At 48.0% G+C, this 26778-nt stretch overlaps 1 long non-coding RNA gene across 1 annotated transcript in view; it reads left to right on the plus strand.

The window, feature by feature from the left end:
* LOC119962369 overlaps nt 1-19950 on the plus strand; it is a 35167-nt gene extending 15217 nt beyond the window's left edge. The window contains exon 3 of the long non-coding RNA XR_005459849.1: nt 19514-19950. This is a non-coding gene — a long non-coding RNA (uncharacterized LOC119962369). The remainder of the gene's footprint in view (nt 1-19513) is intronic.
* Nucleotides 19951-26778: the final 6828 nt, after the last annotated feature.

The raw sequence follows: 26778 nt of genomic DNA on the forward strand, positions 1-26778 counted from the left end.
AGGACCCGGGTTCGAATCCCGGCACTGGGTCCACTGTCCGTGTGGAGCTTGCACATTCTCCCCGTGTCTGCGTGGGTTTCACCCCCACAACCCAAAGATGTGCAGGTTAGGTGGATTGGCCACACTAAATTGCCGCTTAATTGTGAAAATAATAATTGGGTACTCAAACTTTTCAGAAAAAAAATGTATGACATCAAAACTTAATTAGACACAGCCCTGTAAAATCTCAATATAGTTCTATAGTTGTGCAGCCTTTCACAGGCCAGTATTGGATTGGATTTGTTTATTGTCACATGTATCGAGGTAGAGTGAAAAGAATTATTTTGCGAGCAGCTCAAACAGATCATTTAGTACATGAAAAGAAAAGAAAATACATCATAGGGCAACACAAGGTACACAATGTAAATACATAGACATCGGCATCGGGTGTCGCATACAGGAGTGTAGTATTAATCAGGTCAGTCCATAAGAGAGTTGTTTAGGAGTCTGGTAACAGCGTGGAAGAAGCTGTTTTTGATTCTGTTTATACGTGTTCTCAGACTTTCTCCTGCCTGATGGAAGAAGTTGGAAGAGTGGGTGAGCCAGGTGGGAGGGGTCTTTGATTCTGTTGCCCGCTTACCCAAGGCAGCGGGAAGTGTAGATAGAATCACTTGATGGGAAACGGGTTTGTGTGATGGACTGGGCTGTGTTCATGACTCTGAAGTTTCTTGTGGTCTTGGGCCAAGCAGTTGCCATATCAGGCTGTGATGCAGCCAGATAGGATGCTTTCTACAGTGCTTCTGTAAAAGTTGGTAAGAGTCAATGAGAACATGCCGAATTTCCTTAGTTTCCTGAGGACGTAAAGGCGCTGTTGTGCTTTCTTGGTGGTAGCATCGACGTGGGTTGACCAGGGCAGATTTTTGGTGATGTGCACCCCTAGGAATTTGAAACTGTCAACCATCTCCACCTCGGCACGTTTGATGCAGACAGGGGTGTGTACAGTGCTTTGCTTTCTGAAGTCAATGACCAGCCCTTTAGTTTTGCTGGCATTGAGGGATAGATTGTTGTTGTTACACCACTCCACTTGGTTCTCTATCTCCGTCCTGTATTCTGACTCGTCGTTGTTCAAGATCCGACCCATGATGTTCGTGTCGTCAAACTTGTAGATTAAGTTGGAACCAAATTTTGCCACGCAGTCGTGTGAAAAGGAAGTGTAGTAAGGGGCTAAGTACACAGCCTTGCGGGCGCCCGGTATTGAGGACTATCATGGAGGAGCTGCTGTTGTTTATTCTTACTGATTGTGGTCTATGGGTCAGGAAGTCAAGGATCCAGTTGCAGAGTGAGGAGCCGAGTTCTAGGTTATGGAGCTTTGATATGAGCTTGGCTGAGATTATGGTGTTGAAGGCGGAGCTGTAGTCAATAAATAGGAGTCTGATGTAGGAGTCCTTGTTGTCGAGATGATCCAGGGATGAGTGTAGGGCCAGGGAGATGGCGTCTGCTGTGGACCGGTTGCGGCGCTATGCGAATTGCAGTGGATCTCGGCATCCTGGGAGTATGGAGTTGATGTGACCAACCTCTCGAAGCACTTCATTACGATTGATGTCAGGGCAACTGGAAGGGAGTCATTGAGGCACGTTGGCACCGGTATGATGGTGGTCTTCTTGAAGCAGGTGGGGAGCTCGGAGCAGAGTAGGGACGGGTTGAACACATCTGCCAGCTGGTCCGCGCAGGCTCTGAGTGCATGACCAGGGACCCTGTCCGGGCCCATCGCTCTCCGAGGGTTCACTTTCAGGACGGCCGATCTGACTTTGGAAGTTGTCAAGGTGGGTATTGGTGTATCCGGGGCTGCTGGGGCACTCGACAGCGGATTGATGGTTTCCTGCTCGAACCGAGCATAGAGTGCATTTAGTTCATAGGGGAGGGGTGTGCTGCTGCCGGAAATGCTGCTCGGCTTCGCTTTGTAGCTTGTTATGTTGTTTAGGCCTTGCCACAACCGACGAGAGTCTGTAACGCTACTCTGTGACCCTAGCTTGTTCTCTTGGCGTCCCGGATGGCTTGCGTAGGTCGGATCTGGACTTTTTGTGTGGGTCAGGGTCACCTGACTTGAACGCTTCAGACCTGTACTTGAGCAGTGAGTCAATCTCCCGATTAAGATATGGTTTACGGTTGGGGTTTGTACGTACTGCTTTCTTTGGCACGCAGTCATTCACACATTTGCTGATTAAGTCTGTGACGGCGGTGGCATACTCATTTAGTTTGATCGATGAGTTCTTAAATATGGACCAGTCCACTGGCTCCAAGCAGTCACGTAGGGGCTCTTCTGTTTCCTCGGACCAGCACTGCTTGAGCTTCTGAGCCGGTATCTCCCCTTACGTTTCTGCTTGTATGCCGAGAGAAGGAGCACCGTCTTATGGTCTGATTTTCCAAATTGCGGTCGGGGGATGGAACGGTAGGTTTTTGCCCTTGATGTTTGAGTAGCAGTGGTCAAGAGTGTTGTCGTCCGTGGTGGGACAGGAGATGTGTTGGTGGAATTTTGGCAGTACACTGTTGAAAACGCTGAATGAATCTGAGCCTTAAGACAGTTTATTGAATATTTATGTGCAATGTTGCCATCCTTTTCCACCACCTTTAAAAATGCATGTTTAGTACTCGTCACTGAAATATTATTTATAGTTATACCTGTTCAAACAAGTGAATAAAGCTCTCTGCCAGGAAACAGTGACTTTTTTAACCTGAGTGTGTATCTCTTGGGTTGCATAAATAATACAATGGACCTTTGTTTTGGTAACACTGCAGTAGAATTTATGTAGAATTCCTTTTTTTAAGAAAATATTTTATTAAGGCATTTATAATTTTAACAATTTAAAAAAAATAAAAAAATCTAAAATACCCAATTTTTTTTCCCATTAAGGGGCAATTTAGTGTGACCAAGATGTGCAAACACCACAAGGACAGTGACCCAGAGGCGGGAATTGAACCCGGGACCTCGGCACTGTAGGCAGCATTGCTAACCACTGTGCCACAGTGTCGCCCTTAATTTGAACCATCAGGTATCAAAAGGAACAAAACAAGATAAACAACACACCCACCTAGTAACAAACCCCAGCCAACATGGCTATCACAAACAGGATCTCTTTCCCCAGCCCCACTTTCCACTGGTCTTCCTCAGCTTACTCAACCCCCACCCTGCTGACCGCTGGATTTTTCTTGAAGAGCTCAATGAACGGCTGCCACCTCTGGGCAAACCCCTGTAGCGATCCCCTCAAGGCGAACTTGATTTTTTCGAGTCTGAGAAACCGCCATGTTGTTAACCCATACCCCAGACTTCGGGGACTCAGAGTCTGTCCATCCTAGTAGGAACTGACTCCGGGCCACCAGGGAGGCAAAGGCTAGAACATCGGCTCTCTCACCCCCCTGGGCTCCCGGATCTTCCATCGCACCAAAGGTCACCACTTCTGGACTCAGTATCACCCTCACCGTTAATACTTCTGACATGACATCAGCAAACCCTTGCCAGAAACCTCTCAACCTCGGTCATGCCCAGAACATATGGACATGGTTCGCAAGTCCCCCCGCACAGCGCCCACACCTATTCTCCACCCCCTCTAAGAACCTGCTCATCCTGGCCACCGTCATGTGCGCTCTGTGGACCACCTTGAATTGTACTAGCCTGAGCCCCACACACGACAAGGATGCATTGACTCGCCTCAGGGCCTCCTCCCATAATCGGGCCTCCAGCTCCCCACCCACCTCTTCGTCCCACTTTCACTTCACCTCCCCTTAGCGGGGCTCCCTCCCACTCCATCAGTTCCTTGTAGATCTCTGAAACATTCCCCTCCCCCAGTCCTACTCTCGACACCACATTATCCTGTAGTCCCTGGGGCGGTAGGTGCGGGAAGGTCGAAACCTGCCTCCGCACAAAGTCCATCACCTGCAGAAACCGGAACCCATTCCCAAGCTCAAACTCCTCTTCTAAGTCCTCCAAGCTCGGAAAGCCCTCATCGATAAAGAGATCTCCAAATCTCTCGATCCCTGCCCGTTGCCATCTCCATAACCCTCCAGTCAGTGCCCCCCCAGAGTGAACAGGTGGTTATTACTTATCGGTGTTCGCATCGATGCCCCCTCCAGCCCCATGTGTTGCCGCCACTGTCCCCACACTCTCAGGGCTGCCACCAGTACCGCGCTTGTGGAGTACGTGGCCGGCAAGAATGGCAGAGGTGCCGTTAACAGTGCCCCTAAACTCGTGCCCCTACATGAGGCCGCCTCCACCCGCTCCCAAACTGACCCCTCCCCCGACACACATCCTGACCATCGCTAAGTTTGCTGCCCAATAATAATTTATAAAGTTCAGAAGGGCCAGCACCCCTCTTGTCCCCGCTCCAGCAGCACCATCTTCACCCGTGGGGTTTTATCTGCCCACACAAATCCCCAGATCACCGCGTTCACTTTTTTAAAGAATGCCTTGGGGATAAAACTGGGAGGCTCTGAAATACAAACAGGAACCTTGGGACACCCCGTCATCTTCACTGTCTGCACCCTCCCCGCCAATGACAGTGGAGCGCATCCCACCTCCAAACGTTGCCCCTCATCTGTTCTGCCAACCGACCCAGATTCAGCTTGTGCAGCTGCTCCCACTCTCGTGCCACCAGGATGCTCAAATACCGAAAGCTTCCCATTGCCATCTGGAATTGCTACTCCCCCAGTCTCTTGTCCTGCCCCCTCGCCTGAATCGCAAAGACTTCGCTCTTGCCCATATTCAATTTATACTCCGAAAACTGACCGAATTCCTCTAATATCCCCATAATCCCCCCAATCTCCCCCCTGTGGGTCTGAAATATACAGAAGCAAATCATCCCTGTACAGCGAGACCCTGTGCACCCCACCCCCCCTCCCCAGCGCACTATCCCCTACCAGACCCCCGACGTTCTCAGTGCCATCGCCAACGGCTCTATAGCCAGGACAAACAGCAGTGGGAAAAGTGGGCACCCTGCCTCGACCCCGGTGCAGCCTGAAATAGCCGGAACTCACCCGGTTTGTTCGCACACTCGCCACCGGTGCCTGATGTATAACAACCGGACCCTGTCCACAAATCCCTGCCCAAACCCAAATCTCCCCAGGACCTCGCACAGATATTCTCACTCCAACCGATCAAAGGCCTTTGCTACGTCCGTGGCTACCACCAACTCTTCCTCTCATTATGATCACATTAAGTAGCCTCCTAATGTTGGCCGCCGTTTGCCTCCCTTTTGCAAACCCCATCTGATTCTCTCATATCAACCCAATCCTCTCATACCAACACAATCCTCTATTCCCGAAGCCAAGTTCTTAGCCACTAGTTTGGCATCTACATTTAGCAGGTAAATCGGTCTGTATGACCCACATTGTTCAGGGTCTTTTTCCCGCTTCAAAATGAGAGACGTCGAAGCCTGTGACAATATTGGGGGGAGCACACCCAGCTCCCTCGCCTCGTTAAAAGCCCATGCCAGCAACGGCTCCAATATCTCGGAGAACTTCTTATAAAATTCCACCGGGTACCTGTCCGGAATCAAGGCCTTGCCCGATTGCATTGCCTCCAGCCCCTCCACCACTTCTACCATCCCAATTGGGGCTTCCAGGCTCACCAACTCCTCATCTACCTTCGGGAACTCCAACCCCTCTGAAGACCGCCTCATCACCTCCCCCCTGGCTGGGGCTTCCGATTCATACAACTTGCTGTAAAAGCCCCTTAAGGCCCATTCACCCCCGCCGGGTCCAAGACCGTATTCCCTCCTGCATCTTTCACTTTCCCGATCTCCCTTGCAGCCTCCTGTTTCCTCAACTGGTGCGCTAGCATCCTGCATCCCTTATCCCCATACTCATATACCGCCCCTCTCACCATTCTCAACTGCTCCACCGCCTTTCCCGTAGATAGTAGTCCAAACTCCATCTGCAGCCTCTGCCGCTCCTTTAGCAGCCCCGCCTGTAGGGCATCCGCATACCTCCTATCCATCTGCAGGAATTCCTCCACTAGCCTTTCTGCCTGCTCCGCCTTCTCCCTATGTGCCCAAATCGATATAAACTCCCCCTGACCACTGCTTTCAGTGCCTCCCATACCGGACCCCAGAGTATTCAACATACACCAGCCCCGCCAACAACGTCTTACCGAACACAAAAAAATCTATTCGGGAGTACACCTTGTGCATATGGGAGAAGGATGAAAATTCTTTCACCCTCTGTCTCCCAAATCTCCATGTTTGGGGCATAGATGTTCACTAATACCACCGGCGACCCCTCCAATTTCCCACTCACCATAACATACCTCCCCCCAGAGTCAGCCACTGTACTTCCCACTTCAAATCCACCCGACTGTTGATCAAAATCGCCATCCCCTTTGTTTTAGAATCCAATCCCGAGTGAAATACTTGTCCTACCCATCCCTTCCTCAGTCTAGTCTGGTCCCCCACCTTCAGATGAGTCTCCTGTAGCATAGCCACATCTGCCTTCAATTTTTTTAAATGTGTGAACACAAAGCCCCTTTTGACTGGCCCATTCAACCCTCACGTGATCAGCCTGGATATGGGGGGTGGGGGGTGGGGGGCAAAGCACCCTTCCACACCCCCCCACACCCCCCCCCCCCCCCCCCCCCCCATGGGCCAGCCTGCATCCCGCACCTCCTCAGGCCTGCCCTTGGGCATCCACCATCATCGTTCCTCCTGCTGGAAAAAAAATAAAAATCGCTTATTGTCACAAGTAGGCTTCAATTAAGTTACTGTGAAAAGCCCCTAGTCGCCACATTCAGCGCCTGTTCAGGGAGGCTGGTACAGGAATTGAACCGTGCTGCTGGCCTGCCTTGGTCTGCTTTCAAAGCCAGCGATTTAGCCCAGTGTGTTAAACCAGCCCCAAACCAGCCTCCTACCACTTTTTTGATGCCAAGTACCATCGAATGATATAGTTCAACTGACTGGGATGTTTACACCTGAGATCGAATTAGGTTTAATATCTTCCAATATGGAGGGCACCAGGGTGGCGCAGTGGGTTAGCACTGCAGCATCACGGCATCGAGGACCCAGGTTTGATCCCTGCTCTGGGTCACTGTCCGTGTGGAGTTTGCACATGCTCCTCGTGTTTGCGTGAGATTCGTCCCCACAACCCTAAAGATATGCAGGGTAGGTGGATTTGCCACGCTAAATTGCCCCTTAATTGGGAAAAAATGAATTGGGCACTCTAAATTTATGGGAAAAAAAATAATATCTTCCAATATGTGAATAAAGATATATGTTGGTCCACTAGAAGGTAATAACAGCAGTAACAAATGTATTTTCTTCTTGTACTTGGAACTTGAAGTTACATTTTTCCAGTTGTGATTTTAAAAAAATTTCTTTATTTGCCTCCTTTTTCATATTTTCTCCCCAATTTACACCCACCAACAATAATCAGTAACAAATATGCCAATCCCCATATCAATAACAACGATCCCATCCTCCCACCAAACGCAAACCATTCACCCACATGTTCACATAAACAGCTGACAAAAAGGAATCAGGAATCCCCCATAGCCCCCATTAACACCCATCGCCTCCCCCCCCCCCCCCCAACTAATGTTCGATGTTATCCAATTCTTGAAAGTGCATAATGAATAATGCCTATGAATTGTAGAACCCCTCTGTCCTTCCCGTCAGTTCAAACTTAACCTTCTCAAGATTCAGGAATTCCAACAGGTCCCCCCGCCATGCCAGGGCACAGGGTGGAAAGGCTGCTCTCCAACCCACCAGGATCCGCCTTCGGGCAATCAACGAGGCGAAGGCTATAACATCTGCCTCCGCACCCGTTTCCAACCCTGGCTGGTCCGACACCCCGAATATGGCCTCCCAGGGGACCGGATCCAGTTTCATGTGCACCACTTTAGAAATTATCCTAAAAACCTCCTTCCAGTAGTCCTCTAGCTTTGGACAGGACCAAAACATATGAATGTGTTTAGCCCCTGTTGCACGTTTTACTTGAGTGTATTACGCGTTTATTGGAGTGTATTAACACGCCTCCGTTTAAAGGCCGTGTGCTTAACACTACTACAGCTCTGTGTATGTATTTTCAGCTCGGAGTCGCCAGGTGCCGTATTTAGACACCTCACAAGTATTTCAAGGTCAGGTTCAAAGTAATAAAACTATACACCGATTAGTAAGTTCAAACGATTGATATTTATTATACAAATATAATAAATACGCATGCATACGCTAAAGACTAATACTTATTTCTACTATTTAAACGACTAAATACTTATCTAAGTAGGAACCAGCAAGGTCAGGGGACAAGGCCTTTGTTCCTTTCTGGGACTGCACCTTCTGTTCTCTAATAGTCGGATAATGTATAAGCAATGCCGGGTTCACGCAGCGAGCGTCGTTTTGGCACTTACTGAACGATGGCTGGTGCTCAACGGCTGGTGATGGAAGACAGGATCTGGAGGCTGGAGTCGGAGTCAGAACAGCAAGCCGGAGCAACAACAACAGCGAGGCCGGAGCAAAACAGCAACGGAGCCGGAGCACAACAGACCTGGGCCGGAGTCAACAGACAGAACCATGTGCGGGGTCTACCTTTATAGGTCCCCCAATGTCCGTGCCTTTTCGGGGCGGGCCTCTACCTGCCATGTATCGATTGGGTCATATCCCAATCGATATCTTACAAATCCCCCAATCTGAGGGTCTCTTCTCGATGGGTGGGGCGGTCTCTAGGGTCTTTTGTGATGGATACTTCTGGTGCCGTTTCGTCTGGGCGTCCACTCAAAGTATCCATTCAAACCCAAATGTTGCTATTGTGTGGGCCCAGATCTGGATCGCCTCATTACTATGCAAAGCGTTTTGCTATTTACACCTTTGGTTGAGATCTTGCACCTGGCCATAAACTAGTTTTGATACGTGCAGAGTGCTAATTAGCCTTTGCAAACTGCTTGTCCTGGCTAAGACTGTTTTCTCCCTCCAGCCTTAGCAGTTCTCCATTTTGTTAGCCCAGTGTCCATCTTAGGTGGCTACATTCCCTCCTTGTGATTCTCACAATAAAATTGTGAACGATCACCTATGCACATTGCTTCGAGTGCTTCTGGGTGCCTTCTTTGTGTTCCCTGACCTCGGCAAGTTCCTGGGCGTCTATTCTGTCCTTGACTATGGGAAGAAAAAAATTTTACCTGACATTTCTACTTTGCGCTATGTCAAAGGGGACATGCATTACCAAAACCGGGAACCTCTACCTATCACAACTATTATCCTTATCCTTACTTTAAACATTTTATTACAGTCTAAACCTTATTCATTCATACCACATTACATAACACTTCCTGACTCGGCAGTCGAGTTCAGGACAATATAATACATGGGTATCTTTTATTCACATAGTGCTTTATTCATCAAGGGGCAAGGGGGATTGATGAAACCGAAAAATAGGGGATCGAACTCCATAGACGGTTGAGGGGCAGGAACGGGAGGCTCTCCTTTTCCACTTCCTCAACCTGATGGTCTGTACGATTATGCAGAGGATTGCGATCACTAGCAGTGATTCAATCACGTATGACATGGAGTACCATGTCATAAATTTTGTGCACCAGGTCTGAACTTCACTGATCAGAGCTGAGCACGGGGGAGTTGGTGTGAGGGAAACATTGACGGCGGGGGTTGTGGGGGAAACGTGACTCGCTTCCACACATACAAATATAACATTTAACAGTAATAGGTAGGCTTCCATCATGGTCTTCTCTTCGTTCTCTTCCTCTTCCTCCTGTATGGTCGATCCTTGCTGTGAACCCTCTTTCGTCCTTCGAAAGCTATGGGATCAAACACAGTATCTGTCAATACACAGTTTAATATCCGTACTTGTTAGTGTATCTGTCCTCTAATTCCAATTGACCCATTAAAATGACTGGCCAAGTCACACCCTGTGACTCCCCTCATTTTTTTTTCAAAAGCGAATTTTAGGAACAGAATACACCTAACAACTTTCCTCCTGCGAGCCGTCTCGCAGGCTTTGCTAATTTACCATCCGAATGTTCCTGGATGTAAATAGCGTGTGGGATGGCGGCCTAAGGGCTACCTAACAAAAAATGAAAACAAATTGGAAACAAAAGGTCGAATGGGTTGGGTATGGGCCGCTACGGGTACGATTTGAATGGGATCCCCGGGTAAGGCGTGCTGTGCCATACCCGAGCTTGGCTGACCAAAGTGGGTTCTCAGACAGGGCGGGTCCTCAGTGCCGTTTGTCCACTGCCTGAGTAACCTGGAGTAACGGGCAAGAATGTGTTTACCGTGGGTTTGCAGCCTCTATTCACCGAATAGAGGGGCACCTAAAAACAAGGGAGGAGCCAAGATGCTCCTTTTGAAAGTTGAGCTGGGCTTCAGATATTGTAGCCGATAAGGTGAGCTGGTCACAATCTTTTCAGCTGAAAAGATCTGTAAGCAAACCCTTAACATATTAACAAGGAAACAAACATAAACTCACAAACAAACATACGTGCAGGTTCCATCAGAAAGGATATCGCTTCCCTCAAGCGGCTCCTATTTTACATCATCTGGACACCTCACTTTTTCTCTGCCTCTGTGAACAGGGTCACAAAGGGGTTGCCGTATCGGGATTCAGACACCGTGTCGTCCTGCTCTCCCGGATCCCACACCCTTGTGTGGATCAGGCATGAAATTTTTGAATTATGTGATCGGGGGTCACTTTCGTCGTTGTGGACAAGTCTGTACGAATTGTCCCTGTGCCAAAGTAGTGGGTCTGAAACTGAATGGGTATTGTCGGGGTAGTCGGGGTCGGGTGGTGGGTCTGGGTTTTTAATATAAGTGACTTCCATGGGGTCACTGGAGTCGGGGTCATAGTCGCTGCAGTGTGGGCTGTAGTGTTGTGTGCTGTGGCTGTCCTCAGAGTCAGTGTCTGTATCGCTGTCTCTGCTGCGGCAGCTTGTGGGCGTTTCGGGGCGTGGTCTGTCGTGGTCAGTGGGCGGAGTCGTGGGCGAGTCCGATGAAGAACTGGTCTGTGAGGGGGATGGTGGAAACGTGTCTCTAGTGGGCGGGGCGAGGTGTTCTGCTGCGTCTAGCAGGACATGGTGTGCATGGTTAGACTGTGTTCCATATGCCTTTAGCTGGTTAATATGGAACCCGTTGGGGTATTTTATCCTGTAAACTTAGGGGCTAATTTTGTCCGAAATTGAATACGGGCCGGAATATTTTGGTGTCAAAAAACTGCTGGGGTTATATACAGATAGCATTACCTGTTGCCCAACCTGGAATTCTGTGGGGTGTACGTTCTTATTAAAGCATGCTGGCTTGTCTACGCCGTTTCCTAGTTGAACTGCGGCTGCGATCTGTGCAGACCTCACAGTCTCAACCAGGTCTTTAACAGCTTTCTCATGGGTGAGGGCCGTCACTTCGGGGCTAGTCATGTCCAGTCCTAAAAGGAATTCTGTACCTTTCATAGGGCGTCCGGTCATGAGTGTGTGTGGTGTGTATCCTGTGGAAGTTGAAACTGTATTTCTGATAAACATGAGTGCAAATGGGAGCACTGAATCCCATGTTGAGTTGTTCTCTTGAACCATTTTTCTGAGTGTGGATTTTAGGGTCCGATTCATGCGCTCTACAATCCCGCTGGACTGTGGGTGATACGCAATATGAAAGTTTTGTTTGATGCCGAATATGGTCAGGACGTTCTTCATGACACATCCTGTGAAGTGAGATCCCTGGTCCGAATCTATACTTCTGGGTAAACCCCATCTCGTGAAGATGTGGTGGGTCAGGATCTTTGCAGCTGTCTTAGCTGTATTCGTTCTTGAGGGGAATGCCTCTACCCATTTGGTAAAGGTATCGATTACCACCAGAACGTATTTATAGCTATTCCTACAAGGGGGCAATGGTCCTATAAAGTCGATCTGGAGGTTTGTCCAGGGGCCATTAACTGGTCGAGTATGCCGAAGCTGTGCCTTTTTAGAATACCTCTCCGGGTTATTCTGGGCGCAAATAAGGCAATTCTCGATGTAGTGGGTTACATCGGTCCTTAGGTTAGGCCACCAACAGAGCTGCCTGAGGTGCCTCGTGGTCGTGTCGATTCCTTGATGTCCATGCCCGTCATGGAACAAGGCAATCATTTGATTGCGGTCCTGCTGCGGGACGACATAAAGCTGGTCCTTGATGAATCACACCCTCATGTGTGGTCAGTGCGTGTCTAAATTTGTCAAACTGAGGCACAAAGTTGCCTTTAAAAATCTTCCTTGAGATCCTCATCCTGCTTCTGTGCTTAAGCTAAATCCTTGATATCGGTGTGTGAGACTTGAACTGCGCTCACAGGGGCGCTAGCTGGTGCGCTAGCTGGGGGTGTCCACAAGTGTCCTCGCCTGGAACCTGCCTTAGCCAGTGCGTCGGCTTTTACATTCCCAGGGGGGGATGACCTATGGTGGCTTCTAACTTTTATAATGCCGAAGGTTCTGTCCTTCGCTTTATCTAAAATGTGGCGGAGTAAAGGGGCTGATGGAAGGGGTTTCCCGTCTGTGGAGACAAAACCTCGTGTCCTCCACAGGGGTAGAAAATCTGTCAAACTGTTGCAGACATATAGACTGTCCGAATATATGTCCGCCGGGCTGGGGAAAGAATCGGGGTGGTCCACTATATAAGCTATGGCCGCGAGCTCTGCTGCCTGCGCGCCTAAGTGACCTGGCAATTTTAAAGCTATTTCTTCGAGAGCGCGACCCTGCGCGTCCTCGACATAGATGCCGCATCCCGTGATACGCTCACCTTCTAAAACCGTGGATGAACCGTCCACGTATATCCTTAGTGGGCCACACGTGTCTGTGTGTTGGGGGCTTTGTCTTGGGTTCCCTATCTTCCTGGGGGGTGTCTTCGCTATGAAGGGTCCTATTTGTGTAGGGGTGCTACAATTTCACAATCATGGGGCAGTCCTGGGTATTGGAGGTTGTCGGCTAAAAATGTGTGTGTGCGGGTCCGTTTTACCGTAATGTCGCGTCCTTGTAAAAGTAACGTCCACCTAGCTGCCCTAATCTGGCTAACTGAACCGTCCTTCAGTCGACCGTCTAGGAATAACTGTGTGGGGGTGTGCTCGGTCAAAATAGTGATGGGGTTGAGTCCGGTGATGTAGGAGAAGTATTGCACTGCCCAGAAAACTGCTAGGAGGTGCCTCTCGCAGGCTGAAAATCCCTGTTCTACTGGGTCTATAAGTCGGGAGGCATAAGCCACTGGTCTTAGCTGCTCGTGCCGTTCCTGAAGTAACACGGCCGAGAGGGTCAGATCTGTGCTCGCTACCTCTATTGCATAGGGGGAAAGGTGGTCTGGAACTTGCAGCGCGGGTGCTGCGCTAAGGGCTTTCTTTAACTCCTCCACAGCCTCTGTATGCTGCGGAAGCCATTCCCAGGGGGCTCCTTTCTTAAGGAGGTCTGAGAGTGGGGCTGCCTTTGTCGCGAATCCGTCGATGTGGTTCCGACAATAACCAACCAGTCCTAAGAACGACCGGAGGGCTGAAACATTCTGGGGAAGGGGCAATTTGACAATCGAATCAATTCTTTTGAATTCGATCTCGCGTTTGCCGTGTGTGATGACTGTACCCAAATACATCACTTTATTTTCCAAAATCTGGGCCTTTCTGGGGTTAACTTTACATCCAATTGAGGTTAAAAGTTCCAGGAGCTCGGCCAGAAGCGCAATGTGCTCTGCCTTTGTGTCTGTCTGCAGTAGTAGGTCGTCCACATACTGTACCAGACATTCGGGGCGGGAAAATTTTTCTAAACCATTCGCCAGCTGTCGGTGGAAAATGGAGGGGGAATTGTGGAATCCTTGTGGAAGGCATGTCCACGTATACTGTTGTGTTTTGAAGGTGAAGGCAAATTTGTACTGGCACGCCTTTGCCAATGGGATTGACCAGAAGCCGTTGCTAATGTCCAATACCGTGAAATATTTGGAGTTGAGTCCCTGTTTGAGCATGGTCTCGGGACTTGTTGCTACCGTGGGGGCTACTGCTGGGGTTACTTTATTGAGCTCCCGATAATCGATGGTCAGACGCCATGATCCGTCGGGCTTTCTCACTGGCCAAATAGGAGCATTATTTGTGGAGGCTACTGTTCTAAGTACACCTTGCTCCAATAAGCTACCTATCACTTTCTCTATTTCTCCCTCTGCTTCTAGGGGAAATCTGTACTGTTTCTGTGGTCGGGGGTCAGGTCCGGTAACGTGAATTTGTCCAGTCATTCTGCCACAGTCGTGCCGGTGACTGGCAAATGCTGTCCTGTGTTTGTGTAATACTGCCTTTACTTGTCTGTCCGTGTGTAGTGTGGTCAGGTCAAATGAATAGTCTCCTACTGCGCTAATTCGATTGGCGTACTCTGCTACTGTGAGAGTAGCGGGTGCTCTGTCTGATCTCGCCATTCGCCAGACACACTGGTTAACTGGGTCGAACGACAGGCTATGGGCATTCATAAAATCTATCCCCAGGATGTGTTCTGCTGTCCGGGGAAGATTTACTAGAACGACGGGGTGTTTGGTGGAAATATTCCCTAGCTGGATTGCTGCGGGTGCTGTAATGTGTCCCTGCTGCGAGTGTCCTGTGAAACCGCTAAGTGTGATGGTGGAGGTGGTCGGCCACGTGTCTGCCTGTGCCGTGGTGGTGGAATTAATCGTGGTGCGGGACCCTCCTGTGTCCCAAAGTAACTCTATGGGCTTCCCTCTAACCTTAGCTGTGACTACCGGTCTTCCGGATTGATCCCAAAGAGTGTCACAGACCCAAGTGGGGGAGCCCGAACACCGTCAGTCCGTCCCGTCCACATTGGTCTGTCCTGACTGTATCCCTATACTATGGATTGGTTTGGCTTTATTCCTACTCAGAGTGCCTGTCTGCTGGCCTCTCTGTGATCTCTGGGGTGCATTGCATTCCTTAGCCCAATGTCCTAACTGGCCACAGTTGTAGCATTCCTGCGACTTCTGTGGAGGGCTGTTCTTTCCTTCATTCACCCATGCGGGGTTTTGGTGCGCTCTCACTGCCTGAATGTCCGCTGCAGCCTGAGCTTCTTCTGGGGACTTCACTTTGCCTCTGCCCTGAACTGATTGCTCCCAAGCGCGGGACAATCTTTTCAGGACCCACTTCTCATTATGGGCCTCTTCTGAGGGGTCATAACTGTTGCAAGCACTCTGTCCTGCATCTGTGGCATGGGAAATTATGGTGTGCGTCCATTTAACCATGTTTTCACGGTTCAAATGGGCTCTATTTAAATCGCCGAAAACTGCGTTAAAATGGATCCACAGCCTTCCTGCAAATGCTGTAGGGTGCTCGGTTTTCTTCTGTCGGCACTTGTTAAGTCCTTCGACTGGGTCACCTCGGTTATACCCTATGGCATCTAAAATGGAGGTGTGCATTTCCTCTAGGGTGCCTCCGCCAACGTTCTGTGGGTCGGGGAGGGCTGCTACTACCGATTGGTCTAAGCTCAGAACCGTGAGCTTAACCTGCTCTCTCTCATCCAGGCCGTACATGGTTGCCTGTTGCTTTACTTTTGCGAAAAACTGGTGGGGGTCTGCGGTGGGGAGAAACGGAGTGATCTTCTCACACGCGTCCCTGAGTTGGGTTACAGTTAAGGGGGTGGTGTAGGTGATATCGGGTGCGCCTTCTGTGGTCGCTTTCCTCTGGGTGGTGACTGGATTCATTGGTGCGGTAACTATCTGCTCTGTGGGGGGTTGGGGTGCTTGTCTTTTCTGCTGCGCTGCTGGCGCACATGTTCCCTGAACATAACGCTGCGCTGTCTCGCTTAATTCCTTCCAGTCTGGGGCATTCTCCTCATCTAACTGCGTTCCAAAGGTGCTTTGGAACCCATTTTGCACTGAAAGCAGCGATTGGAGCTCCGCAATCTGCTTCCTGCATTTTGCATGGTCTACTGTACTCTGTCTTTGTTCTGTGGTGGCAGCATGGAGTGCTCTTAAAGCTGCCTTCAGGTCAGAGCATTGCCTCTGCAAAGCCTCTACCTGCTTCTCTGATTCTTCTCTTATCAGGACGGCACGTTGCACGTCCTGATAGGCCTTTTCGTACTGGGTCTGGGAACTGCTGAGATGGGCTAGACAAGACTGATGTGCCCTCTTGGCATCATCCACCTCTCTACCTTTCTCTGCCAACTTCCCTCTAAGTTCCATATTCTCTTTCTCGATGTCCCTGACATCCACTTTATTCATCCGATTTCTCTCTTCTAATTCTGCCCGGAGCGTCTGAACGACCTCCTCTGTGCCTCGCAATTGTGCCAAACAGGACACGATTGCCATTGGCTTGCGTGCTTTACTAAGGTTTTTCTTATGAATTTGAGAGAGTTTCTCCCACCAAGTATGTCCTATACTTCCGGGACCTGTCTCCTCATTCATACAGAACTCTTTCCAAAGGGGCCATCCCTTTCCTTGCAGATACTTGCGGAGTTCCAGCTCCCACACGGGACACTGACCTACTCGGCTACTGCTGGTTGCTGCGACCACAAACCGTTCTGGATTCATGAGGCGTTCCATTGCCTGCATGGCCATTTTCTCTGACTCACTTTAATTTGGAACAGGGGGTGTTGAGGTTATGTCTCACGAAACGGGTAAGGCTTACGCTATGTTCCGTTCACAAAACTCCCGAAAGTTTGTCGCAACAAAAATGCTTTCAGGTTTTCCTTACAACCCTGTTAGTATGCATGCACTAAACACACTTCCGAATTACGTTTATTCGTTTGAACACCTTGAATACTTGTGATTTCTTTCCTTTTTCTTTACTTGGATTTCGGATTCAAATTTCAGGGTCCTCGACGGAGTGGGGGTGCCACTTGTAACCGCATCCCGTCAGGAAGTCGCCACTAAATGTTGCACGTTTTACTTGAGTGTATTACGCGTTTATTGGAGTGTATTAACACGCCTCCGTTTAAAGGCCGTGTGCTTAACACTACTACAGCTCTGTGTATGTATTTTCAGCTCGGAGTCGCCAGGTGCCGTATTTAGACACCTCACAAGTATTTCAAGGTCAGGTTCAAAGTAATAAAACTATACACCGATTAGTAAGTTCAAACGATTGATATTTATTATACAAATATAATAAATACGCATGCATACGCTAAAGACTAATATTTATTTCTACTATTTAAACGACTAAATACTTATTTAAGTAGGAACCAGCAAGGTCAGGGGACAAGGCCTTTGTTCCTTTCTGGACTGCACCTTCTGTTCTCTAATAGTCGGATAATGTATAAGCAATGCCGGGTTCACGTAGCGAGCGTCGTTTTGGCACTTACTGAACGATGGCTGGTGCTCAACGGCTGGTGATGGAAGACAGGATCTGGAGGCTGGAGTCGGAGTCAGAACAGCAAGCCGGAGCAACAACAACAGCGAGGCCGGAGCAAAACAGCAACGGAGCCGGAGCACAACAGACCTGGGCCGGAGTCAACAGACAGAACCATGTGCGGGGTCTACCTTTATAGGTCCCCCAATGTCCGTGCCTTTTCGGGGCGGGCCTCTACCTGCCATGTATCGATTGGGTCATTTCCCAATCGATATCTTACAAATCCCCCAATCTGAGGGTCTCTTCTCGATGGGTGGGGCGGTCTCTAGGGTCTTTTGTGATGGATACTTCTGGTGCCGTTTCGTCTGGGCGTCCACTCAAAGTATCCATTCAAACCCAAATGTTGCTATTGTGTGGGCCCAGATCTGGATCGCCTCATTACTATGCAAAGCGTTTTGCTATTTACACCTTCGGTTGAGATCTTGCACCTGGCCATAAACTAGTTTTGATATGTGCAGAATGCTAATTAGCCTTTGCAAACTGCTTGTCTTGGCTAAGACTGTTTTCTCCCTACAGCCTTAGCAGTTCTCCATTTTGTTAGCCCAGTGACCATCTTAGGTGGCTACAACCCCCCCCCCCCCCCCCCCGGCAATGTTCACACACATCTTCTACTCCTTCAAAGAATTGGCTCATCCTCGCCCTCATGAGGTGTGCTCTGTATACCACCTTCAGCTATATCAGCCCCAACCTCGCGCACAAGGTGGAGGCATTCACTCTCTGGAGCACCTCACACCAGAACCCCCTCCTCCATATCCTCTCCCAACTCTTCCTCCCACTTTGCTTTGATCCCTTCCAGTGGTGCCCTCTCCTCCTCCAAAATAGCTCCGTAGACCGCTGACACAACCCTCTTCCCCAGTCCCCCTGTTGTCAGCACCTCCTCCAGCAATGTGGAGGCCGGCTCCTCTGGAAAGTTCTGTATCACCTTTCTAGCAAAACCTCGAACCTGCATATATCTAAACATTTCCACTTGCTCCAACTTCACTTCCAGCTCCTTCAATCCTGCAAACCGACCCCTAAGAAACAAATCCTTTAGTGTCTTAATCCCCTTCTCCTTCCATTTCCAAAAATTTCCATCCCACCTCCCTGGCACAAATCTGTGGTTCTCGCGAATCGGCATTTCCCTTGACCCTGCCCCCAACCCGAAGTGTTGGCGGAACTGCCTCCAAATTTTCAATGAAGTTATTATTCCCGGACGTCCAGCTGTGATTTTTGATAGATTTCAAACTCCTGTGAGACATTGTGCTAGCCTTGTACAAAATTGTCATATATGCTTTTTCTGCTGACATGCCCAAATGTGACCACCTCATCATTTACTCTTTTATGTTGATATTGATACACAGAAAAAAAGTATTCTGCTCGTGGATGGAAGAAAATGAAAGGAGCACTTTTTAAAAAAAAAAAAGTATTTTTAATAAGGCATTTACGATTTTACCAATTTTACCAATATATCAAAAGAGCAAGAGCAACACACGCCAAACCAACATCAGAACCCAGCCAACATAGTGCATTCTGCCCATGACAGGAGAAAAGTGCTCAATGTGATGGAAATTGTGATTGTAAGGAGGAGTCAAGAAGTATTATGTGACATTTTGGCCTCTTCATTGATTTTGATATATTCAATGATGGAAATTGAGGTTTGAATAGGGTAAATAAAGCGAGCTAAGCAGTGTGGGGACGTAGCTCAGTGGGCAGAGTGCAAGCTTTGTCTGCTTGAGGGCCCGGATTCAAGCCCCGGAGTCCCCATGTCAATTTTGTACTTTTAAAAAATCCAACTACCCAGCCGCATTTTACCGTTTCATTGATGGAACAATCGTCTGTAACATTGCATGTTTTATATTTATCTCCAAGCTCCCAATTCCATCAATTGCAATGGATAAATATATCAAGAAATGTTTTCTGATGTCACTCTGATGGTCAGAATGTTTCAAGCCAAGGCAATTTTAGCACAATATACCACGTTCAATAGCCATTGAAGAGCAGCAGCATCATCCTCTGCGTTAAACGATCCACCTGCTGTGCACCACACTCAGCAATAGGGATTCGTGTTCTTTTGAGATGACAGTCAGTTTGTTCCTGTTCCCCAACAATGAACTGGGCCTGGCTGCTAATGGTGGGCAAATGGGGAATACTTCTGGGAGGTTGCTGGGTTTGAGGAGGCTCCAGGGAGAGGGATGGGTCTGATTGGGATCGATGAGAAAAGGACAACGGTAATTTTAATACTGAGCATAAATTCTTCCAGGAGAAAACTGCCCAACACTTGGAATGGAATTCTGGACACGGATTAAAACTAAAATCTTTTTGAGGAAGATGACAAACAAGAAGTGATTCACGGTATTGGGCCGTTCAAGTTTGAAGAATGCAGGTGAGTTGAGTTTCGGCGTTTGGAACGATGTTGTGATGTAGAGGATGAGAAACCTCAGAAGAGAAAGACCAAGCCTGAATCCAGAGCAGACTTGGAGCAACTGCTGTAGAATGATGGAATGGTTCCAGCTCTAGAATGGTGCTTGTTGCGCAGAGAAAGAGTGTGAAATGTGATTGAGAAAAGACATCCCGACTGTAAGGAAAAGCGGTGAATGTAGCAAGTGGTGTCTTGTGACATTTTGTATTGTTGACTGCTGGTGAAATATTGAACAATAAAAAGGCGGCGAAAATGTGTGCGGCTGATGTAATAAATACAATTCTGACGTGGTGATGAGTCAATGATGAGCTCAAAGCTTTGAAGCTTTTTAATGAGGTTTGAATAGGGTAAATAATGAGGGAGCTACGGAGGTGGGGATTAGGTCAGTGTCAGAGTAGATGTTTGGCACACATAAGGCCCCGGGTTCTATTCCCGTGTCCCCACCCGAATTTTATTTTTTTAATGTCCAAAAACGCATAAAATACATTGACATCCATTCATGAATTGTCTGAAACTCCAAATTTAGCTCTTTGCTGCCAAGTTCAGCTCGTAAATATGTTCGACATATTCACGCGGATGTTGTTTCAAACCATGAGACTAACCATCAGAATAACTTTAACCACATTAAATTACTTTCCAAACAATAGTTGCCACTTTAGGGCGCAAACATCGAAACCTTTCCAAGCATCCAATCCGTCAGGATTTTGGCACATAGATTTGGCGCCAAATTAGAGACGAACCTGTTACCAACGAACAGTAATTTTTGATCGCCCAAAATACTGTCATAATATCACTTTCTTTCTGTCTGGATCTGTTATCAATAAATAACGGACCTAGTTGCAGCTGCTGTGATCACATTTATTTATATACATTGTGTGTATATAAATAACCGGATTGCTGGATAAATCCAAGTGTGGCACAGGCTTTCTGGTGCTGTCACGAGCCTTCAACACAGTCTGGATTAAAGATGCTGAATCGCAGTAGAATCGTCCTCTGCTTTAAATATTCCACCTGCTGTGGACCACATTCAGCAATAAGCGGATTCGTGGGATCAGTGTCAGTTTGTCCCAGTTCCCCAACAATGAATTGTCTCCGTGCCATCCCTCGACAAGCGACATGCCACCCATACGGACACGTAGAAAGAGGTGACTGCAATGCCCAAAACGCTGGCAACGCATACAACCCCATTCAACTAAGAGTCCAACTTCAACAGGCTCCTAAACAACAGGGAGGAAATGGAAACTCAAACCTAAGCCGCACAAATACCATCTTAATTAGAGGAACTTTAAGCACACATTGAAAGTTATCATCTGTGGCAATATTCCGAATTATGAGCTCCTATCTAACTCTGACCTAATTCGAAGTGAAACTGAACTGCGCGATAACTGTGCACTTGAAGAAAGTAGCCACGAAGACAAGAACGAGTCAATCTGGTTCTGAAAGTGGCAATCACAAGCTGGAGCGCATCAACATCAGTACTTTGGTCATCAGCGATGTCTGTGTGTTCTGTCATGATGTGGAGATGCCGGCGTTGGACTGGGGTGAGCACAGTAAGAAGTCTTACAACACCAGGTTAAAGTCCAACAGGTTTGTTTCAAACACGAGCTTTCGGAGCACGGCTCCTTCTTCAGGTGAATCCTGAATTCTCAATTCACCCGAAGAAGGAGCCGTGCTCCGAAAGCTCGTGTTTGAAACAAACCTGTTGGACTTTAACCTGGTGTTGTAAGACTTCTTACTGTGTGTTCTGTGACCGAGTACTGAGCAGTGATATGAACCAGCCGCACTCAACTTACATTCTCATTACATTGAACCAGCCGCACTCAACTTACATTCTCATTACATTATACTAAACGTAAAATAGCCCCATTCCTAGTTGGCTTATGCTCCAAAAACACGTCACTTACATACTCCAGGAATTCATCCTCCATAGCATTAGTGCTAATTAGGTTTACCCAGTCGTTATGTGAATAATTAAAGTTGCCCATTATTATTATGCAGCATTACTATGGCACCATCCACCCCTCGGTCCCATAAGCCCTTTTGGACCCATGAACTTAACCGTCAACAATGGAACTCCAACTCTAATGATGGATGGAAATTGAATGAAGTTCAAAGTCGTTACATTACACCCAATGCAAAAGATCTCTGGTGTTCAACATACATGAAACTCCTGGGAATGTTAAACCACATTTACACACAATGTGACAGATGCAGATAATGGCTGCACAAACGGAAAATTAAAAACTCCCCAGTCTTCAACTGTAGACACACAAAATAGACCATGGACCATAAAGCGACGCAATGTCTGATGCATAAAGAGGAAGGAGGCGTAACAGCAATGCACTCTGCTGATTACTTGGCTTAACTAGCCAATATAAAATTATACTCTGACAAAGAGTTATCCAGATTCGAAACGTTGGCTATTTCTCTCTCCACAGATGCTTTCAGACCTGAGATTTTCCAACATTTTCTGTCTTTGCTTCAGATTCCAGCATCCGCAATAATTTGCTTTTAAGAAAATATACCTGTTGCTCTATATCAATAAGAAGTCTCACAACACCAGGTTAAAGTCCAACAGGTTTGTTTCAAACACTAGCTTTCGGAGCATTGCTCCTTCCTCAGGTGCATGAAGAGATATGTTCCAGAAACATATATATAGACAAATTCAAAGATGCCAGTCAATGCTTAGAATGTGAGCATTAGCAGGTAATCAAGTCTTTACAGATCCAGAGATAGGGGTAACCCCAGGCTAAAGAGGTGTGAATTGTCTCAAGCCAGGACATTTGGTAGGATTTTGCAAGCCCAGGCCAGATGGTGGGGGATGAATGTAATGCAACATGAATCCCAGGTCCCGGTTGAGGCCGCACTCATGTGTGCGGAAGTTTCTGCTCGGCGATTCTGAGTTGTCGCGCGTCCTGAAGGCCGCCTTGGAGAACGCTTACCCGGAGATCAGAGGTTGAATTCCCTTGACTGCTGAAGTGTTCCCCGACTGGAACGGAGCATTCCTGCCTGGTGATTGTCGCGCGATGTCCGTTCATTCGTTGTCGCAGCGTCTGCGTGGTCTCGCCAATGTACCACGCTTCAGGACATCCTGTCCTGCAGAGTATGAGGTAGACAATGTTGGCCGAGTCGCACGCGTACCTTGTGGGTGGCGTTCACACGTGTAATGGTGGTATCCATGTCGATGATCTAGCACGTCTTGCAGAGATTGCCATGGCAGGGTTGCGTGGTGTCGTCGCTGTTCTGAAGGCTGGGTAGTTTGCTGCAAACAATGGTTTGTTTGAGGTTGAGCGGTTGTTTGAAGGCAACTAGTGGGGGTGTGGGGATGACCTTGGCTAGATGTTCATCTTCATCGAGGATGTGTTGAAGGCTGCGAAGAAGATGTTGTAGTTTCCCCGCTCCGGGAAAGTACTGGATGACGAAGGGTACTCTGGCAGTTGTGTCCTGTGTTTGTCTTCTGAGGAGATCGGTGCGGTGTTTTGCTGTGGCGCGTTGGAACTGTCGATCGATGAGTCGATGTATGTGCGTGAATATTGATTCAGCTTGAATCACAATTTTATGTATACATTTATCACGGGTATACACAGCTAACTTTGTACGAATTTTAAATAATGCTGCTGTGCAGCTATTGGTAATGCTTCAGCAGTACTATTAAAACAGATTCTCCTTAGCAGTATATCACAAACATATGCCATGATTAATGGGTCCTGCGGAACTGACCAATTTGATGAGTGGCCTTGAAACAAAGGAGCACAGATAATCGTAAAGCCTTAATTCACTTGCATGTCAGGCTGGATCTAACGGAGAACAGAACAAAACATTTCAAGTCGAATAGGACTCTCTTCAGAACAGGTCAAACATAGACAAGAAAACTACTGGTTATCAACTACCACCCTCCCTCAGTTGATGAAGCAGTGCTGACGTTGAACAGGATCTGCAGAAAGCTCCGACCAGTTCTCAAAGGTCTTGTTCAATTTTCTTAATTCTGTTTCTATGTCCACAGCTGCTCCAGACCTGCTGAGTATTTCCAGCTCGTTTTATTTCATATTTCCAGCATTCACTGTATTTTACTTTTAGTTTGCAGAAGTGGCTCTTTCAGGATTAATAACTCTGGTTTATAAGACAATTAGATACTGTAATGCCGGAAACACAATCAGGAATCAAGAAACAAATCTTCTGGCTTACCCTATCCTCCAACCCATCCAGAAGAGTAATCTGACATTAAATTCTCAAAGCTACAATTTAGAGACAGATTTCATATACTTTAATTTCTTAATGCAATTACTAGCTTCAGGGGACCACACACTTTTGCAGTTCTCCCATGCACTTTTCTGCATCATGGTGAATGTGCCTGTACATCATCTTATGCAGTTATGGGCCTCTGAAGTAGAGATTAATTTAACATTTAGCTTTAAGTGGAGGGTGTCATATGTCCCAATATTTCCTTTTCACAAATGATTTTCCCTACATATTTTAACTTGCTCCCAGTTTCAAAGTTGGAGCCCAGAATTTGCTTGTGCCGGACAAAGTATTACTGATGTTTGTGTGTCATCAATCACCTTGTATATTTAAATATATTTGTTCACCTAGCAGCTGTCAGTTGCAGCAATAACAGTTTTTCTTGGCTGTTATTAGTGCAAGGCAGAGATTCTGCCAAACTCTGGTGCTCATCTTTCACAAGTTTTAAATGGCTTTATTGCCCCTGTCCAATTTGATAAGTGGCCATGAAACAGGAAAAGGAGCACAGATAATCGTAAAGTCTTAATGCACTTGCAACTGTGGCGAAAATTGGCAATTAGGTGGTTTTTAAGGAGCAAGGTGGGGGGGGGGGGGGGAGAAGTGACCCCCAGTTAGGATAATCACGTGGAACGTGAGGGGGTTAGGAGGTCCAATCAAGAGGTCAAGTGTGCTTGTGCATCTTAAAAGTTTGAAAGCACGGTGGCGCAGTGGTCGCACTGCAGTCTCATGGCGCTGAGGTTCCAGGTTCGATCCCGGCTCTGGGTCACTGTCCGTGTGGAGTTCGCACATTCTCCCTGTGTTTGCGTGGGTTTCGCCCCCACAGCCCAAAGATGTGCAGGGTAGGTGGATCGAACACGCTAAATTGCCCCTTAATTGGAAAAAATTAATTGGGTACTCTAAATTTATAAAAAAAACATTTGAAAACCGATGTAGCAATGCTGCAGGAGACTCACTTTTTTTTTTCTAAATTTAGAGTACCCAATTAATTTTTTTTTCCAATTAAGGGACAATTTAGCATGGCCAATCCACCTAACCTGCACATCTTTTGGGTTGTGGGGGTGAAACCCACACAGACATGGGGAGAATGTGCAAACTCCACACGGACAGTGACCCAGGGCCGGGATTCGAACCCGGGTCCTCAGCGTCGCAGTCCCAGTGCTATCCACTGCACCACATGCCGCCCTAGCAGGAGACTCACTTGATGGTGAAGGACCAGGTGAGACTTCAAAAGGGTTAGTCAGGTGTTTCACTCTGGATTTGACGGAAGGGCTCGAGGGGTAGATATGTGATTGTGACAGGGGCACTGGAGGGAAGGTTAGTGGCGCTGTTACATGTATACGGCCCAAATTGGGACGATGTGGGATTCGCATAGGTGGTGTTTGGGGCCAATTTTCACCACAGTTGTAAGTGCATTAAGACGTTAGGATTATCCGTGCTTCTTTTCCTGTTTCATGGCCACTTAGCAAATTTGGCAGGGGCAATAAAGGAGCTGACGGAGTGTGGGTCGTATAGGCCCATATCACTTCTGAATGTGGACGCAAAAGTATTGGCGAAGGTACTGGTGGGTAGGCTGGAGGAGTGCCTCCCGAAGGTGATAGGTGAAGATCAGACGGGGTTCGTGAGAGGGAAGAAGCTCTTTTCAAATGTTAGAAGGGTATTGAACGTTGTTATGGCACCGGCAAGGGGGAGGGGGGCGGGAGGAAACAGAGGTGATTGTGGCATTGGACGTGGAGAAGGCATTTGACCGGGTAGAATGGGGGTACTTGATTGCAGTTCTGGAGTGGTTTAGGATTGGACAAGATTTGTGAACTGGGTAAAGTTACTATATAAGGCGCCGAGGGAGAGTGTCCGCACAAACAACATCAGCTCGAGATACTTTTCTCTCCACCGTGGCACTAGGCAGGAATGTCCTATGTCCCCCCCTTGCTGTTTGCACTCGCGATTGAGCCGTTGGCCATCGCATTAAGAAGTTCGGGGGTATGGAAAGGAATAGTGCGAGGCGGGATACAGCATAGGGTGTCCTGATATGCCGATGACTTGCTGTTATATGTGTCGGAACAGAGTGTGTCGATAGGGGGAATATTGGAGCTGCTTAGAGTGTTTGGGTCTTTCTCGGGGTACAAACTAAATCTAGACAAGTGAGTATTTTGTGATGTCTCGGCTGGGGGTGGGAGCTGCCATTCTGTAGGGCAGGGACTCACATTAGGTACCTGGGGGTGCACGTTGCCTGGGAGTGGGGGGGGGGGGGGGTGGCTCCGCAGATACAACATTTCTAGTTTGGTGAGGAGAGTGAAAGCTGATCTGGCAAGGTAGGATGGTCTCCCTCTGTCACTGGCGGGTCAGGTACAGGCGGTTAAAATGAACGTGTTTATTTTTCAATGCCTGCCGATTTTCTTGCCAAAGGCTTTTTTTTCCCCAGAGAGATTGAGGGAAGGATTACATCGTTCATATGGGGAGGGAAGTTGGCCAGAGTTAGAAGAGTGCTGCTACAGAGGGGAAAGCAGGCGGGGGGTTGGGTCTTCCGAACCTTACTACTAGGTGGCGAATGTGGAGAAGGTGCGGAGCTGGGTCAGAGGGGTTGATTCCCAGTGGGTCAGATTGGAGAAGTTTGTGCAGGGGTTCGGGATTGAAAGCACGAGCAACAGCGCCGCTCCTGATAGCCCTGGGGAAATACTCAGGGAGTCTGGTAATAATAGTTTCATTGAGAATTTGGAGGCAGTTTCGTCAACACTTCGGGTTGGCGGCAAGGTCAAGGGAAATGCCGATTTGTGGGGAACCACAGGATTTGAGCCAGGGAAGTGGGATGGCAATTTTCAGAAATGGGAGGAGAAGGGGCTTAAGACACTAAGGGATTTGTTTCTTAGGGG

This window comes from Scyliorhinus canicula, chromosome 1 (assembly GCF_902713615.1).
Source record: "Scyliorhinus canicula chromosome 1, sScyCan1.1, whole genome shotgun sequence".
Classification (NCBI taxonomy): Eukaryota; Metazoa; Chordata; class Chondrichthyes; order Carcharhiniformes; family Scyliorhinidae; genus Scyliorhinus; species Scyliorhinus canicula.